A 19,571-nucleotide genomic window follows, 5' to 3' on the forward strand; every position below is an offset into this window, starting at 1 on the left:
CCTACCATACAGAGTCTTATGCTTAAGTCATAATTCAGAGATGGCAAGGTATTACGACCTCTAAAACAAAAATTTAGTACGTATAGTAGTATGAATAATTGATTATAGCTAGGAGCCTTTGTAGAAAAAGGGGTAAACAAAAACCGTAACTCGAACGCGCAACACTCCGATCGATAACGTAACGAGCAAAGGATAAGCTAACGCAAGATCATATATATAAGGAGTGTCAAAAACGGGAATATCAAGACTCAAAATCCGGCTGCGAAGATAACCGGTCCGAGCATAATAATATATACATATAATAAAATAAGGAAACCCCAAAGGAAACCCAAAGGGACACAAATACATACAACCTATTCTCCAAAATCCCCTCTAGAAGGAGTCATCACAGTTTGTATTATTTAATGGAGATAAAAGTATCTAAACAAGATATATAAACCAAACAGAGTCCCAAGAACAAAGGATCTTCGCTAATCCAGAAGTCTCCAGCATGCCTCAACGAGAAGCCTCGCGTCCTGCATCTGAAAACCACAAAATCCGCATGGGTGAGAACCAGAGGTCCCCAGTACGGTAACAGCTTCCACATATATAATACATAATAATAGAGGAAAGCCGAAGGCAATCCTAGAACTTCCTCCAGGTAATATCAAAGCTTATAAACAAGCTAAACCGTAAGTGGCAACTGACTAAAGATCCTTCATTCTAACTAATACTTCCTTTTCCAATTCCTTCAGACCTCCCAACCACCAGCAGGAGTATAATATAGCAAACACAGTTATATCAGACAAGAGATTTACAAATAGGAACAGATAAGGCATTTAGGCAATTAGCAAGTAATATGCAGTCAATAAGCAATCTCAAACAATTCATGTAGTATGCTTATGATGCATGCCTGTCCCTAGTGGCTGATGATATCATCTGTCGGTTATAGAGCCAACCCGACAAGTCCTGGTAGCTAACCATTGGACTGTCCCTCTGTCGTGCATCCCCAACTCGAGTTATACTCATCATAAACTTGATCATAATCATGATCCATATCCATCACCTTCACTGGTGAATATTTATCCATCACCATCACTGGTGAATATTTATGGGGGCGAGCTCATCCGGGCCTTTCACAGTGCCCGGCCACACTTACGACATTGGGTTAACAGAGCTTCGAGTCTCAACCTGGAGCACATGGTGGCTAGCCATTGCTACTACCCAGGAAAACCCTCATCTCCAATGGTGGAAGTGCAAACATTCACAATTCAATCAACAGCATATATGCATTTATACTTGGCCATAAACATGGCTCCGCCGTAACACGGCAATAATCTAGCCATCCGTCTCACGGTTAAATCCATAACCAGCCAATTCATTAACAATAATGGCCCTTCGGCCCATGGCATAACAAGCACTTCTGCCGCCATTCTCCGCATCTCACATAATCATCTATGATCCTCAATGATCATTCATTTTTCCCCTTGCTTCACTCGCAAGTTACCATATTCACTAGCCCTTTTTCTCATGCTAGGCATATCATAATGATTTAAGACATAAGTGGTGAGATCGGAGGCTTAGACGTATGAAATTTGGCTTTTAAAACTCAAAAATCAACTTTGGGATGAAAACAGGGCCACGCGTACGCGCACTCCACGCGCACGCGTGGATGATGCTTTCTCGAAGAACAGCGCATACGCGCCAAGTGCGCCTACGCGCGAGGGGTCATTCTGCTAAAAATTTTCTAAGTTAAAAGCTGCAGAATTCACAGATTCAACCCCCAATCTTCCGACGGTCATAACTCTCTCATTTTAAATCATTTTTCACCCGTTCTTCGAACGACATGGACATACCGGATCCAATTTCATTTCTAAACAGATTTGGCACAAATCAAAGATCCGTAGTCCAAGTTATGTCCCATCAAAGTATGCCCAAAAACCATATTTTCATTCAAAACCACAAAGTGCCATTTTCAAAACAAGCCACTTTTAACTCTTTTCAAAATCAATCAAAACATGCCAATTTCAACCCTTCTCTTTGAAATCATTCGAAATGTACCAAAATCAACAACAAGCCATCCTCAACTCACACATTGACATTTTACCAAAATTTCCAAAACTACCTCCAACCATTTTAACACTTCTTAATCAATGGCTAAAGGACAAACACAATCTCATGTCATACATCCTTCTCATCCCAATTTCCAATAATATTAATTTCCAAATCAATCATCATTATACATGATCAACATCATACTCACCATCAACATGGTACCACCCATCAATTCAACCTCAATCACCCATCAAGCATATATCACAACATGCATTTCTCATACATCACACAATCAAGGCATCAATATTCATAATCACATATATGAACACATCATATATCTCAACTATTCAACAACACCAACAATTCAATGCCTATCTTAGGGCCTCTAGCCTAAGTATTTCCTACCATATTACATATTAGATACGGGAAACCGAAACCATACCTTAGCCGATTTCCCAAGCTCAACCGGAGCACTTCCAAACCACTTGTCCTCAAGCTCTCAAGGTCTCAACACCTCCAAGAACAGATTTTGTCACACAAAACCCTCTTCCAAGCTTTCCAAAATCACCAATCAAGCTCCAATATTCACATATACACAACCTAAGCCACAATCATCATACCCATACACAACATCTCAATGCCCAAACCTCATAGAACAACAAATTACACTAGGGTTGAGAATCTTACCACACCCAAGGTCCAAGGAGACAAGATTAACCTTCTTTTTCAAGAGAGTTGGGTCCTATAACATCAAAGAACCCAAAATCTCAACATTTTTGCTCATGAAACTCGAAATCAAGGGCTGGAATTTCGAACAATAAAACGTGGCTTACCTCAAGATTAATTGTATAGGTTTTGTAGAGCTCTCCGCGGTGAACGTGTGGCCGCAAACGGAGCGGCAATCGGAGCTCTAGATCAAAAGTTATGGTGGTTTGAAGATCAAGTGAGAGAAAGAACTTGAGAGAGTGTTCTTCCCTCCATAGCCTCCATTTTCAGCGTGTTTAGTGTGTTGTGAGGAGAGAGAGTGCTGAAAACTAGGGTTTTGGTTTAGTTTAGTTGGGCCAAGGGCCCACTTTGGGTCCGGTTGGACCGGTTTGGCCCGTTTGGTCCAATCTTGGTCCGATTTCTATAAAATTGGTACCGAAATTCTTGTCTCAATCTCCTCTATCACATTTAGCCATAAAAATAACATTTTTGGCTTTCTAGAATAAATTCTCATTTATGGGTTAATTAGCCGTTAATTAACCAGGTCTTACATTCTACCCACCTAATTGGGAATTTTGCCCACAAAATTCAAATTCAAATTCAATTACCTGAGAATAAGTGCGGATAATCCGTTCGCATCTCCGACTCAAGTTCCCAAGTGTGTTCCTCAACACCGCCTCGACTCCAAGCCACTTTGACTAATGAAACCTCTTTTCCACGTAACCGTTTGATACTAGTATCATCAATTCTGACTGGAGCCACTGGAAGCGTCAAATCTTCCCTTAACTGAACCGATTCGGGTTCTAACACATGGCTAGCATCAGGGGTGTACTTCCGAAGCTGCGACACGTGAAACACGTCGTGCAGGTTCGAAAGATGAGGTGGTAGAGCCACGCGATACGCCACCGGCCCAATCCTCTCCAGGATCTGAAATGGACCAATGTATCGAGGATTCAACTTCTTTGCTTTAATCGCTCTACCTATTCCTGTGGTCGGAGTAACCTTAAGGAAAACATGATCTCCTTCCTCAAATTCCAAGGGCTTCCGCCTCTGATCGGCGTAACTCTTTTGGCGACTCTGCGCCGTAAGCATCCTATCTCGGATTTTCTTAACTTGTTCAGTAGTCTCAGCTATCATTTCCGGCCCCAACAAGCCTTTCTCTCCAGTTTCATACCAACATAGCGGAGATTGACATTTCCTCCCATACAATGCCTCATACGGAGCCATTCCGATGCTCATATGGTAACTATTATTGTATGCAAACTCCACTAACGGCATATACCAATCCCAACTTGCCGGTTGATCCAAAACACAAGCTCTCAACATATCCTCTAGTGTTTGGATCGTCCTCTCAGATTGACCATCTGTTTGAGGATGGTAAGCTGTACTCAAGCTTAATCGGGTTCCAAAAGCTTTCTGAAATGCACCCCAGAATCTCGAAGTGAAACGAGGATCTCTATCAAAGATTATAGTAGCAGGTACACCATGGAGTCTCACAATCTCCTTTATGTATAACCGAGCTAGCTCCTCAAGGGTGTAAGTCATCCGAATGGGCAAAAAGTGAGCCAACTTTGTCAGTCGGTCCACAATCACCCAGATAGCATCAAAACCAGTCCTAGTCCTTGGCAATCCCGACACAAAATCCATTGCAATACTTTCCCACTTCCATTGCGGAACCTCTAAAGGTTGCAACATCCCGGAAGGTCTTTGATGTTCAATCTTTACCTTTTGACAAGTTAAGCACTTTGAAACATATTCTGCCACATCATTCTTCATACCCGGCCACCAAAGAATCGCCTTTAAATCATGGTACATCTTAGTACTTCCCGGGTGAATGGAGAATCCACTTTTGTGTGCCTCCTTTAAGATATCTTGCCTCAAAGTACCAACATCCGGCACAATGATCCTACCCTTGAATCTCCATAACCCATCTTTTTCTTCCGACACTCTCCACTATTTTCCTTGCTCGATAGCCGGTAACACCTTCCATAATGCTTCATCATTTTCATGAGCCTTTAAGAGTTCGGACTTAAAGTCACTTGAGATTTCTAATCGGCTCAAACACAAGGTTCCATATACTTCTTGAGCACCAATTTTTAGACTCTCTAATCCCTTGAGCAACTTCTCCTCTTGAAGCATCATCCAAGACGCATATAACAACTTCTGACTTAACGCATCCGCTACTATATTCGCTTTTCCAGGATGGTAATTCAACTCAAAGTCGTAGTCTTTCAATAATTCCATCCACCTCCTTTGCCTCATATTAAGCTCTTTCTGATCAAAGAGATATTTCAAGCTCTTGTGATCAGAGAAGACTTGGAACTTAACCCCATAGAGATAATGCATCCACACCTTCAAGGCAAACACAACCACAGCGAGTTCCAAATCGTGCGTAGGGTAACTAACTTCATGAGGTCTTAACTGTCGTGAGGCATACGCCACCACATTATGATGCTGCATCAGCACGCATCCTAGACCCTTTAGTGAGGCATCACAGTACACCTCAAAAGGTTCGTTCGGCTCAGGTAACACTAACACAGGTGCAGTGGTCAACTTTTTCTTCAATACCTGAAAGCTCTCCTCGCACTCAGGAGTCCAAACAAACGGAGTGTCTTTGCGGGTTAACTTTGTCAATGGCAAGGCTAATTGCGAAAAGCCTTTGATGAACCTTCGGTAATAGCCAGCTAAACCCAGAAAACTCCTTATCTCAGTTACTGTGGTTGGTTTCCTCCAATCCATCACAGCTTCCACCTTAGTTGGATCTACGGCTATTCCCTGCTTACTCACCACGTGACCCAAAAACTTTACCTCACTCTTCCAAAACTCACACTTAGACAGTTTTGCATAGAGTTTCTTCTCCTTTAAAATCTGCAACACGGTCCGCAAGTGTTCCGCATGCTCTTCTTCAGTCTTGGAGTAAATCAGTATGTCGTCAATGAAGACAACAACGAATTTATCCAGAAACGGACGGAATACTCTATTAATGTAATCCATAAACACTGCAGGAGCATTCGTCAACCCAAAAGACATCATAGTATACTCGTAATGACCATAACGAGTCCTGAAAGCGGTCTTAGGGATATCCTCACCCCTCACCCTTATTTGGTGATAACTGGATCGCAAATCGATCTTAGAGAAAACCCCAGCTCCTTGTAACTGATCCATGAGATCATCAATCCTTGGCAATGGGTACTTATTCTTTATGGTGACCTTGTTCAGCTGCCTGTAATCCACACAGAGCCGCATACTTCCATCTTTCTTCTTTACCAGTAACACTGGAGCACCCCACGGGGAAACACTTGGTCGGATAAAGTTCTTACCCAACAATTCCTCTAACTGAGACTTTAGCTCGGCCATCTCTAACGGTGACATCCTATAAGGAGCACTTGAGATTGGTCCCGCCCCAGGCACCAATTCAATAGCAAACTCGACCTCTCGGTTAGGTGGAAATTCCTCAATATCATCGGGAAACACTTCCGGAAACTCACACACTACCGGAATCTGATCCAACCTTTGATCATCACCCGAAACACCAGCCGTTAACAACAAGATACCCTGACATTCGATTCCAGAACAGTTCACCATCATCGAATTCAAGTAATAATTATTCACCACGACCGGCCCTTCTGTATCCTCTGGCATAAAGTACACCGACTTGGTAGAACAATCAAGCAGGACATGGTTTTTGGATAACCAGTCCAATCCCAAGATAACATCAAGACCGATCATCGGTAAGCAGATTAAATTATGGACAAAATCACGCTGCTTGAACCTAAACGAAACTTTCGGGCATCCTAGCCTAGTTACCATGGCTTCATGGGTAGCATTATACACTTTTAAGTCATAACCTAAGGTTACGATCTTCAATCCTAACTCATGGGCTTTCTCAAATGCAATAAATGAATGTGATGCTCCCGAATCAAATAAAGCATTTAAAGTTTGACCAGCCATTTCACAGTTACCTCGAATGAGTGTCTCGGATCCTTCTGCACCCACAGCTGAGGTGGTGAACACCCGACCAGTCTGTTGTGCTTTCCCAGCACCTTGCTTTTGCTTCTCTGGACAACTTGCGGCTTTATGCCCCGCCTTTCCACAATTGTAGCACAAACCCCATCCGGCCTTGCATGGTACTCCCGGATGGTGACTCCCACACCTAGTACAAGCTTGATCATTCTGAGGCTGCTTCCCAAACCTTTTTCCTTGGGAGTAGTTGTTGTTGGGCCTCCTAAAAGAACCTTCCCTCTTGAAAGACGGACCTCTAGGTGCAAAGCTCTTGCCTCGGTTCTGTGGAAACGATCCTTTGTGACTTCCTTTCTCAGCGGCTGCCCTCTTCACACACTCTTCAGCAACCCTACACTTGTTCACCAACTCGGAGAAAGTTCTAATCTCCATTGGTCCCACTGAACTGAAAATATCACTCCGGAGTCCTCCTTCGTACTTAACACACTTCCATTCCTTATATTCCACCGGAGTCCCTTGACACATACGAGAGAATCTGAACAGCTCCTCAAACTTGTCAGTATACTCAGATACAGACATAGTACCCTGCTTCAGCTGCAACAATTCAAGCTCCTTGGCCGTCCTAGCAGAAGTCGGAAAGTACTTCTTATAGAACTCTTCTTGAAAGACATTCCAGGTGATATAATCATCACCCTGCTGCAGGAGGCGTCGGATACCCTGCGACCAATGCGACGCTTCACCAGTGAGCAAATAGGTAGCGAACTCCACACGCTGCCCTTCAGGTACCACCTGCGCTTGCAGTGCTCGTTCCATAGCCTGAAACCACGTATGGACTTCAGTCGGGCTAGTAGTTCCCTTGAACTTCGGTGGATTAACCTTCAAAAAGTTCGCCAGTGTCATCGGACCTTGAACTCCACCTCCGTCATTACCATGGTTGTTTATCTGTTGGCCAAGAGCCTCAGCAGTGGCTTGCATAGCAGCAGCCATGTTCTCCAACGCAGTCATAAAGTTTACCGGATCATTAGGGTTAGTCTCCGGCGCACGAGCATTAGTACGACCTCTCCCACGGCCTCTACCGCGTCCACGAGGCGCCATCTGGTTCCTATACACACCAAACAATCGATATTAAGTTGATCAGTCTCAATATTGGAAGTTTAGTGCTTCAAAGTCCCAAATGCATGCTCATGAACGTTTATGCCAACTATATCAAGTAGATATACTAACAGCACATAACACACATACAGAGAATGCACAGAAGCATAGTCAGTCCATTCCTCAGGCTCTACAGGAACGAACTGCTCTGATACCATAATGTAACACCCTACCATACAGAGTCTTATGCTTAAGTCATAATTCAGATATGGCAAGGTATTACGACCTCTAAAACAAAAATTTAGTACGTATAGTAGTATGAATAATTGATTATAGCTAGGAGCCTTTGTAGAAAAAGGGGTAAACAAAAACCGTAACTCGAACGCGCAACACTCCGATCGATAACGTAACGAGCAAAGGATAAGCTAACGCAAGATCATATATATAAGGAGTGTCAAAAACGGGAATATCAAGACTCAAAATCCGGCTGCGAAGATAACCGGTCCGAGCATAATAATATATACATATAATAAAATAAGGAAACCCCAAAGGAAACCCAAAGGGACACAAATACATACAACCTATTCTCCAAAATCCCCTCTAGAAGGAGTCATCACAGTTTGTATTATTTAATGGAGATAAAAGTATCTAAACAAGATATATAAACCAAACAGAGTCCCAAGAACAAAGGATCTTCGCTAATCCAGAAGTCTCCAGCATGCCTCAACGAGAAGCCTCGCGTCCTGCATCTGAAAACCACAAAATCCGCATGGGTGAGAACCAGAGGTCCCCAGTACGGTAACAGCTTCCACATATATAATACATAATAATAGAGGAAAGCCGAAGGCAATCCTAGAACTTCCTCCAGGTAATATCAAAGCTTATAAACAAGCTAAACCGTAAGTGGCAACTGACTAAAGATCCTTCATTCTAACTAATACTTCCTTTTCCAATTCCTTCAGACCTCCCAACCACCAGCAGGAGTATAATATAGCAAACACAGTTATATCAGACAAGAGATTTACAAATAGGAACAGATAAGGCATTTAGGCAATTAGCAAGTAATATGCAGTCAATAGGCAATCTCAAACAATTCATGTAGTATGCTTATGATGCATGCCTGTCCCTAGTGGCTGATGATATCATCTGTCGGTTATAGAGCCAACCCGACAAGTCCTGGTAGCTAACCATTGGACTGTCCCTCTGTCGTGCATCCCCAACTCGAGTTATACTCATCATAAACTTGATCATAATCATGATCCATATCCATCACCCTCACTGGTGAATATTTATCCATCACCATCACTGGTGAATATTTATGGGGGCGAGCTCATCCGGGCCTTTCACAGTGCCCGGCCACACTTACGACATTGGGTTAACAGAGCTTCGAGTCTCAACCTGGAGCACATGGTGGCTAGCCATTGCTACTACCCAGGAAAACCCTCATCTCCAATGGTGGAAGTGCAAACATTCACAATTCAATCAACAGCATATATGCATTTATACTTGGCCATAAACATGGCTCCGCCGTAACACGGCAATAATCTAGCCATCCGTCTCACGGTTAAATCCATAACCAGCCAATTCATTAACAATAATGGCCCTTCGGCCCATGGCATAACAAGCACTTCTGCCGCCATTCTCCGCATCTCACATAATCATCTATGATCCTCAATGATCATTCATTTTTCCCCTTGCTTCACTCGCAAGTTACCATATTCACTAGCCCTTTTTCTCATGCTAGGCATATCATAATGATTTAAGACATAAGTGGTGAGATCGGAGGCTTAGACGTATGAAATTTGGCTTTTAAAACTCAAAAATCAACTTTGGGATGAAAACAGGGCCACGCGTACGCGCACTCCACGCGCACGCGTGGATGATGCTTTCTCGAAGAACAGCGCATACGCGCCAAGTGCGCCTACGCGCGAGGGGTCATTCTGCTAAAAATTTTCTAAGTTAAAAGCTGCAGAATTCACAGATTCAACCCCCAATCTTCCGACGGTCATAACTCTCTCATTTTAAATCATTTTTCACCCGTTCTTCGAACGACATGGACATACCGGATCCAATTTCATTTCTAAACAGATTTGGCACAAATCAAAGATCCGTAGTCCAAGTTATGTCCCATCAAAGTATGCCCAAAAACCATATTTTCATTCAAAACCACAAAGTGCCATTTTCAAAACAAGCCACTTTTAACTCTTTTCAAAATCAATCAAAACATGCCAATTTCAACCCTTCTCTTTGAAATCATTCGAAATGTACCAAAATCAACAACAAGCCATCCTCAACTCACACATTGACATTTTACCAAAATTTCCAAAACTACCTCCAACCATTTTAACACTTCTTAATCAATGGCTAAAGGACAAACACAATCTCATGTCATACATCCTTCTCATCCCAATTTCCAATAATATTAATTTCCAAATCAACCATCATTATACATGATCAACATCATACTCACCATCAACATGGTACCACCCATCAATTCAACCTCAATCACCCATCAAGCATATATCACAACATGCATTTCTCATACATCACACAATCAAGGCATCAATATTCATAATCACATATATGAACACATCATATATCTCAACTATTCAACAACACCAACAATTCAATGCCTATCTTAGGGCCTCTAGCCTAAGTATTTCCTACCATATTACATATTAGATACGGGAAACCGAAACCATACCTTAGCCGATTTCTCAAGCTCAACCGGAGCACTTCCAAACCACTTGTCCTCAAGCTCTCAAGGTCTCAACACCTCCAAGAACAGATTTTGTCACACAAAACCCTCTTCCAAGCTTTCCAAAATCACCAATCAAGCTCCAATATTCACATATACACAACCTAATCCACAATCATCATACCTATACACAACATCTCAATGCCCAAACCTCATAGAACAATAAATTACACTAGGGTTGAGAATCTTACCACACCCAAGGTCCAAGGAGACAAGATTAACCTTCTTTTTCAAGAGAGTTGGGTCCTATAACATCAAAGAACCCAAAATCTCAACATTTTTGCTCATGAAACTCGAAATCAAGGGCTGGAATTTCGAACAATAAAACGTGGCTTACCTCAAGATTAATTGTATGGGTTTTGTAGAGCTCTCCGCGGTGAACGCGTGGCCGCAAACGGAGCGGCAATCGGAGCTCTAGATCAAAAGTTATGGTGGTTTGAAGATCAAGTGAGAGAAAGAACTTGAGAGAGTGTTCTTCCCTCCATAGCCTCCATTTTCAGCGTGTTTAGTGTGTTGTGAGGATAGAGAGTGCTGAAAACTAGGGTTTTGGTTTAGTTTAGTTGGGCCAAGGGCCCACTTTGGGTCCGGTTGGACCGGTTTGGCCCGTTTGGTCCAATCTTGGTCCGATTTCTATAAAATTGGTACCGAAATTCTTGTCTCAATCTCCTCTATCACATTTAGCCATAAAAATAACATTTTTGGCTTTCTAGAATAAATTCTCATTTATGGGTTAATTAGCCGTTAATTAACCAGGTCTTACACGTTTAATTCTCAAAAACTCGAAAGCCTTTCAAAAAGGTTTATCTATGCTGAACCAAAATAGCCTTTCATATTTTTCCAAACCAGAAACACAAAACCGAAATCAACCATCAGTCCATCTCATTTCAACCACGGCCCTAAGCCCAAACAATCCAACCAACAACCAATCACCACAGTCCAACAGAGTCTCAGTCGCAAACACAATTAGGAAGATTCAAGCACAAACAAACAGTTATTTCAAGTAGAACAATTAGCAGTTAATCACAAGTAGTCGCAAAGGCAAACCAAGTACAATATGCACACCTAAACAGTGTCACATAGATGCATATGATGCATGCCTTTCCTAGTGGCTGATGATGCATATGATGCATGACTGTCCCTCTATCGTGTATCCCCAACTCGAGTTATTTCTCGATCATCATCATGATTATAATCATAATCCATATCCAACACTCTCACTGGTGTATATTCACGGGGTCGAGCTCATCCGGGACTTTCACAGTGCCCGACCACCCTTACGACATAAGGTCAACAGAGTATCGAGTCTCCACTTGGAGCACATGGTGGCTAGTCACTGCTTTCTCCCAGGGAAACTCGTGTCTCAGATGGTGGAAGTGCAACAATCACAATATCAATAACTCAGCATATATGCATTCATTCTCAGCCATGGATCAACATCCATCTCAACCATCCGGCTTAAATTCATAATTCATAGTCAGCCATACGGCTCATGACTCATTCGGCAATCAGCCATAATTCAATATCATACACAGTCATTCCGGCTCATAACAAAATAGCACTTCCACCATTCAACATCATCAATTTGCAAAATCAGCATTTAAGCCATAAATCACTTTTTCTCAATCCACTTTACTTTGAAATAAAAAAGGATTCAAAAATTAATCCTTTCCAGCCTTGGCTTTAAAATTCTCATTTCTCAAATCATCCCAGGCTCACAAGCCACTTTTACTTAAAGTAAAGTCCTTTTTAAAACAACGTCACTCTCGACATCCTCTATCCAAAACTTTCAGAACCATGGAAATTAAAGGTTTATTTGAAAATATTCAAAATCCTCCATCCAACAACGAAATTTTATAACGAAAGTTCCTCAGCAGAGTCTCAATTCTTTAGGGGAGATTAACATAACTCATTTTCTCAAACTCACTTAGAATCATTAAAACATTGGCTTCCTGATTTGAGTAACAAAATAGGATCTAAGCCAAATCGAGTCATGTAATCAATTACTCTTTTCAAAGTTGTTTCCTTTACTTAAACAAAAACCAGCTTCAACCCCATGGAAAATTTTAAAGTGTTTCGACTGCTCAAAAATTGTTTTAGTCTTGCAAACATTCAGAACTCAAAGAATACTTAAAACTTTTCCCAAAACATTTTAGAATGAAACTTGTCAATAGACGTTCATGTTCTTTCAAAGTCACTGAAACTACTCTAATTGAAACCCTCAAATCAATTCAAAGGCATAAACCCTTTTCACATTTAAAACAGCCTTAAAGCATAAGTTTCATCTAAATGACTTGTTCACAAGGGAAATATAATACTTTTCTTAAGAAACAAGAATAAATCACAATTTCCTTGTTAATAATTCATTTCAGAAGCTTAAGTTATCCCTTTCTTAATAATTCAGAAAACATAGTATAAATCTTTAACTCATGAGTTTCCGAATAACATTTTAGTAAAGTCCCGGATTCTACCAGAATTTCGGCAGCACCTCCCCTAAAACTTGAACTTTGCCACTTGGTTCGGGTCCCAACTAAACCGTTTCACATTCATTTTCTACAGTTCAGATCCAAAAATCAGTTCAAAAGCAAACTAAATCCAACACTCATCTCATTTTCATATCTCAAGGAAACTGTTTCAAAATCAATTCATTATCATCCGATAAAACTCATTTCCAAGGCTTTAAAGAAACGGTTCAACAACAAATCATTTATCAAGACCAAGTCAATTAAAGTAAACCAGGCTGAATCCAAGAGTATATTCTATTTTTCACATTCTCAAGAAGATTAACTCAAATCAATTTCTCAACGGATTAAACTCGATCTCAAATCTTTAAAAGAATCAACTTGAAAAGCATTCCGTTTCACAAAATCGCACAACGATCTAACCAAACAACATTCATAATCATTCGAGACAATCAAACAATACATAAAGCTGATACAATCACCAAATACACATTGTCTCACATCAGTATCCATATATAATAATTCCAATATATAAAAATATAGTTTTCGGAAAGCGCCCCTACCTCAAAATGCAAAACCATAGCCCAAATGCGTTACAGGAGCCTTCTCTTAACCCAAAATCACCGACAACCCAAAACCTCGGCTTTGCTTGTCCTCTCAAAAGCAGAAACAGCTACAAACGACACAGGCAAACTGGATTCTAACTCCTAAAACCAACATTACAATTACTTTATTACTCGAAACAGAACACTAACGCAGGGCTTTCGAAACATACTTGCTTACCGAAATAGCAAGGTGAGGCAGTTGCGATTCCGAATTGACCCGACAACAGCTCCGGTAGCGGCCAGAAGCTCCGGCGGATCAACTATGATAACCACGCAGCATCATAACCTTTTCGAAATCCAAAAAGGACAGAAACCACAAATTAAAACCCTTACTGGCAGAGTTCTCTGGCGACGGCAGCGAAGTTTTTTCGGTGGCCAGAGGTGCAGCAGCCACACCGTCTTCCGGCAACCAGAACAATAGCAACAGCATTAACCAAAACAGAGCAAGATCCGGATGAGCGGTAAAGCCTTGGAACAGTCCCGGCTAGCTCCATTAACGGCGACATGAACCCTTTCTGACGGCGGCGCTCAAGAATTCCGGCGACGACGACGACGGCACAGGCAGCGGCAGCGACGTGATGCTCCTGGTGGCGTCCACCTCCCTCGCGCGTCTCTGCTCCGGCGGTGGCTGAACGGCGACGACACGGGCTCCACGGCGAGGAGCGACCACGGCCACACAAGCCCCGCGAAGACGACGGCGAATGCAAGGCTACTTCGCGGCGGCGACTGCACGAGGGTGATGGCAAACTGGAGCCTGAACGGCGGCGAGTTGAGCGCGGCTCTGGGCAGCACAGCAGCTTCTCCTTCCCTGGCGTTCTCCCTGGACGACCGTGGCGGCACGACCCTCTCCGTCTCTTGTCTATTCCTCGCTCTCTCATATCTCCCTTTCAGCTTTTCTTCTTTCACGGTGAAGAAAAACTGTGTGGGTGCGGACTGTGAAGCGCAGCTCGCGGTGAGGCGCGGTGAGGGCGATGGCGGCGCGGTGAGCTTCCTTCCCCCTCTCCACGCCAGCAAACCCTTCTTCCTTCTCCCTCAAAATTTCATTTTCTGCTTCTGTTTCTTTGGTTCATGGAAGGAGGGGAAAAACGGCGTGTTCTGCTTGCAGCTGGGTTCTTGGGGGAGGGTTTCAATGGCGGCTGCTAGGGTTGGAGGGATTAGGGTTTCATTATTTTGAAAATTAGGATTAGGGACGATTCGGTAATTTCAAATAAAATTGGAAATAATATAGTAATTGAAACCCAAATTAAATCCAACACTAATTGTATATAGAAAATACTATTTGCTCATCAATTTTACAAATTATTTTCAATAAAATGTCCAAATCCAATAATTAAAAATAATATAATTAAATCCTTTATTTTCTCAAAAAAGCAGTATCAATACTTTAAAATATTAATCATTTAGTCCAAATCATATAAAATCCTTATTATTTCACAACTACCAACTTTATAATTTGAATATAGCAAATAATCCAATAATTGTAAAATTGGATAATAATCTTAATTTATTTCAAATTCAATTAATCGAAACTTGCTTTAAATTTCTTTAATAAAGAAAATTCTGAAATTAAAGTTACAGAAATACTGAATTTGAAATTAGCTAATGATAGTCCTTTTTCAAAAGTTTTGGGTCTTACAGGGGGGACGGCGCCGGCGAAGTTTGGAGCCGCCGTCGCCGTCGCGAGCCAATGAGAGAGCTTTCTGCTTCTGCGCCGCTACTCCTTACCGCCGCATTCTTGCCGCTGCACCTTCCTGCTTCTGCTTCTTGTTTCGGCCTCTGTTTTTGCTTCGCCTTCTACTTCTTGCTTTGGCTTTGCTTCTTGCTTCGACCTCTGCTTTCTGCTTCTATTTGAGTTTCTGCTTGAGTTTCATCTTTTGCTTCTTCTTCTTCTGGGTCTGCTTCTACTTCCACTTATAATCTGATTTTGATTTGTTATTTTCTAATTTTATTGTTGTTGTGTATTGATTTGGTTGTTGAATTTGATATTATTTTTTCTGGATTTGAATAATGTATTATTGTTGGTGTTCTTGAATCTGATTATTAGTATTTGATCGGAGTAAGGGAGATGGTGGTGGTGGTAAAGTTGCTGGTGGTGGAGGGTATTTTTGTCCGTAAAAGTTAAAAAGACAATTTTAATACGAAATAAAACATTAAGGACGATTCTAAATAAAAAATTATATTGGGAATTGTTTCGATTCTGACCCTAAACATTAGGGACCAAAATAATACTTACCCCTAAATTTAAACTATTATCATATATATACAATTATATTGAGTATGTAAGCATTTATACCGTAAAAAATTTTGTTTGTCTATTATTGCTAATTAATTGTTATGCTTATAATACATTACTGCTAGATTTTTTTGTTGTCTAACACTCAATAAAGAAAAAAAACAAAACAAAAAGAAAAAATATTAAAATTATTGTTTTCCCATTTTAAAATACTAAAAATGGTTAAAATATTAAACAAGATCGTTGAGAATATCTAAGAATTATTTATTATAATTTCTTCACCTATAGAGATGTTGGTTGATAACGATGATGATGATATTGAGGTGCTACTGAAGACAAATTAATAATATCCTCAAGCAGTCCGGTACCAATATTCTCAAGCGAGCCAACGTCATTAACACTACTACCACTGTCAGTTCTAGCATTAACACTAGTAATAGCGTTATTAGCATGATATCTTGCCCTTGCACCTGCACCTGTATCTGAAGCTACACCTTTTTGTATACCTCTGCCTCTACCAAGTATGGAACTAAGGGTGGAGTTGTTGTAGAGACCAAAAGATCTTGACGGAGGAGGGAGGATTGGTGGCAAATTATGAGTGTGCAAACCTTCATAGGTAGTTAGTGCATGGGTGGGGTCATTCAGGCACCTCTCCACTCTCTTTTTCGCATTGCAACCAATTGTAGTGCAACGATAGTAGCTCCTGCAAAAGAGGCCACACTGGTATCGTAAGAGATAAAATTATTCATATGTCTTTATTTAATATTTTAAACACCACCGCAGATTTTGTTGGGATATTATGGTATTTAGATAATCACCTTTGGAAGGGGCTTTTTTTGAGTGATTTTTCGCCATACTTACACCATTTATATCCATCTTCAAGGTTTTTAGATTCGCTTTTTGTCAAGAAAGCAAATTTCGAAAGATTATTTTTATTCCTTTTATTATTCATATTCATGGTAGCTGCAATCGATGCCATCGTAGATTCTCGAAGTTTCAACCTAAAAAAACAAAAAGCAAAAAATAAAATATTAGTACAAAACCCCCCCCCCCCACATTCTAAGGCTTTTGTTTCTCACTCATCACGCCATACATGAATCCTTTTCTGACCTTCTCTCTTTCTGTAACTGTTTTTTTTTTGTTTTTTCTTTTTTGTTATTTGATTTTTTTAATAAATATTTGTTACAACAATAAATAAAATTAGTGAAAATTTTCAAATAGAAGACTAAATCACAAGAAGGAAAAAGTAGATCATTAAAAAATGTAAACAAGAAAAATAATGGTCATTTAATTGTATTATTTCTTTATTTCAGTACTATTACTATTATTTGTTTTTTTCTTCTCACCTAGTTGTAATATTATTTTTTTCGTCATCTAGTTCATCGCCTCGGAGATTTACATTTCCACTGACAATAGATTTTGCTGAACGTTTAAGCCCAACTCTGTTATTGGTGTTGCTGTTGTTAGCAATGACGACATCAGAATTATTGGTTGGGATTATGGAAATGGCTGGATTTTGTGAATGTGCAACTATTCCAGACGATTCTAGAATAACTGCGTCTGGAGGCAAAGAAGGAAGAGGATGTTTTACTCGCCTTTCGACCAGCGAAGCATCTTCTTCAGCTATGCCTAACCACTCATACAAAGAAGGACCAAAGTCTCCAACATTTGTCAAACCAAAAAGTGACTTTTCGAAAAAGGTATCATTGAAAAAGTTGATATCGTTGGTGATGGTGGTGGGTATAGACAATGAAGATAGTGATGGTGATAGTTGTGGTGATAGTAAAGAAAATGATAATGTATTCATTATGTCCTCCTTTAAATTTTTTTATTATTTTTATGAATTCGACCTTTCTATGATGCTACTATTTATAATAAGCAGTACATACTACTCATATTTCTAACACTTGTGTCAATCCTTTTTTTATTTTTTTTTTCTCTGGGATCGATGCCTCTTAATTACAATTTTTAAATATTAGTTAACCAAAAAAAAAACAAAGAGAAGGGAGCTACCAAAGCAGATATACATGAAACGAAAATTCTAAAAATTATAATTTTTATTATTTTATAATTTTTTTTTTGGTTATTGTAATAACAGTGATGATGTATGTTCTTAAGTCATCAAAAATTGAAATATCGCAAGAAAATATTAGGTACTAGTTTTTTAAGCCAATAAATAGTTAATAACTTTTTTAATCTATTTTTATAATATCTCTCATCATTTTTTTAATTTGTTGGTTGATTATTAGTTTAGAAAAATAACTTTTTAGTAAAATTGATTGTTAGATAATTAATTTTTCAGCCAATAATCCATCAATAAAATAGTTAATAAATAAAGATTAAAAGAGATGCTTCATGTATATTATAAAATTAGTCACAAAATTAATTATTATTCGTGTATATTTATATATTTTTCGGTTAAATAATTAATTATTCTAATAATTAAATTTATCATAATAAAATAATTAAATTTATAATAGAAAAATAGTTAATTTATTTATATAGGAGTATAATAAATTTCTTTCACGGGATGCTAAATATGTAATTCTTTTTATATCAGTTAACTGATTTTTGTGTAAGTATAATATGATTAAATTTTATAAGATAATAAAGTAATAAATATTCATTATTCTTATATTAATGGCTTTTATTGTAATAAGTGGGTGTCATCAAATTATTCAAAGGTGATTATCACTTCGGTTGACCACTTTTTAATAAATCTTCTCTCTTGATAGTATGCTTAAAAATTAATTTAATTTTCAGATACTATTCAATTTGTTCTATGAATTTACACACAAATTTAATTTAGTCTTTAAAATTTTAATTATTTCTATTTACTCTCTAAATTACGTAAACATGATTTACGTTAGTTCTTGGGATAATTTCTGACAAATAGATGTTAATGGAACATTGACGTAGACAAACATATGCCATGCTGAATTTTTGAAAATGATGTTATTTTGGTTTTGGTGCTCAAATAGCCTAAAAGCGTAGTTCTTCTTTCCTCCCAAAGCAAGTGACATGACATTGTTTTTGGGTTATTTGAGCGTCAAAAACAAAACAAAGTTATTTTTAAAAAATTAGTGTGGCATCCGACTGCTATGTCCAGATAAACACTCTGTTAACGCTTGTTTGTTGAAAATTGTCCCAGAGACTAACATAAGTCATGTTTGCAGAGTTTGAGAACTAAATAAAGGAATTAAAATTTCAGAGACTAAACTGAAACCTCGCGTGCAAATTCAGAAACCAAATTGAATATTATCTCTTTAAATTTGATTGACAACAGCATAATTTATAGAGTTAATATTCAATTTGGTCCCTGGACTTGTATGCGAGTCTAAATTTAGTCCCTGAAGTTTCAATTGCCTATATTTAGCCCCCAAACTTTGCGAACGTGACTTACATTAGCCCCTGGGATAATTTTTCAAGAACAAACATTAATAGAACACTGACATGGACAATCAGATGCCATGCTGGAACCTGTAAAATGATGCAATTTTGATTTTGGCACTCAAATGACCCAAAAACGTCATATCACTTGCTTTTGGAGGAAAATTTTTAATAAAGACCACCTATGAGTTTTTTGGACTATTTGACTGACAAAACCAAAACAACATTGGTTTACAAAGTTCAGTATGACATCCAGCTGTCAACGTCAGCATTCCGTTAAAGTCCGTGCGTCAAAAATTATTTCAGGAACTAATATGAATCACGTTTACAAAGTT

This window comes from Arachis hypogaea, chromosome 14 (assembly GCF_003086295.3).
Source record: "Arachis hypogaea cultivar Tifrunner chromosome 14, arahy.Tifrunner.gnm2.J5K5, whole genome shotgun sequence".
Classification (NCBI taxonomy): Eukaryota; Viridiplantae; Streptophyta; class Magnoliopsida; order Fabales; family Fabaceae; genus Arachis; species Arachis hypogaea.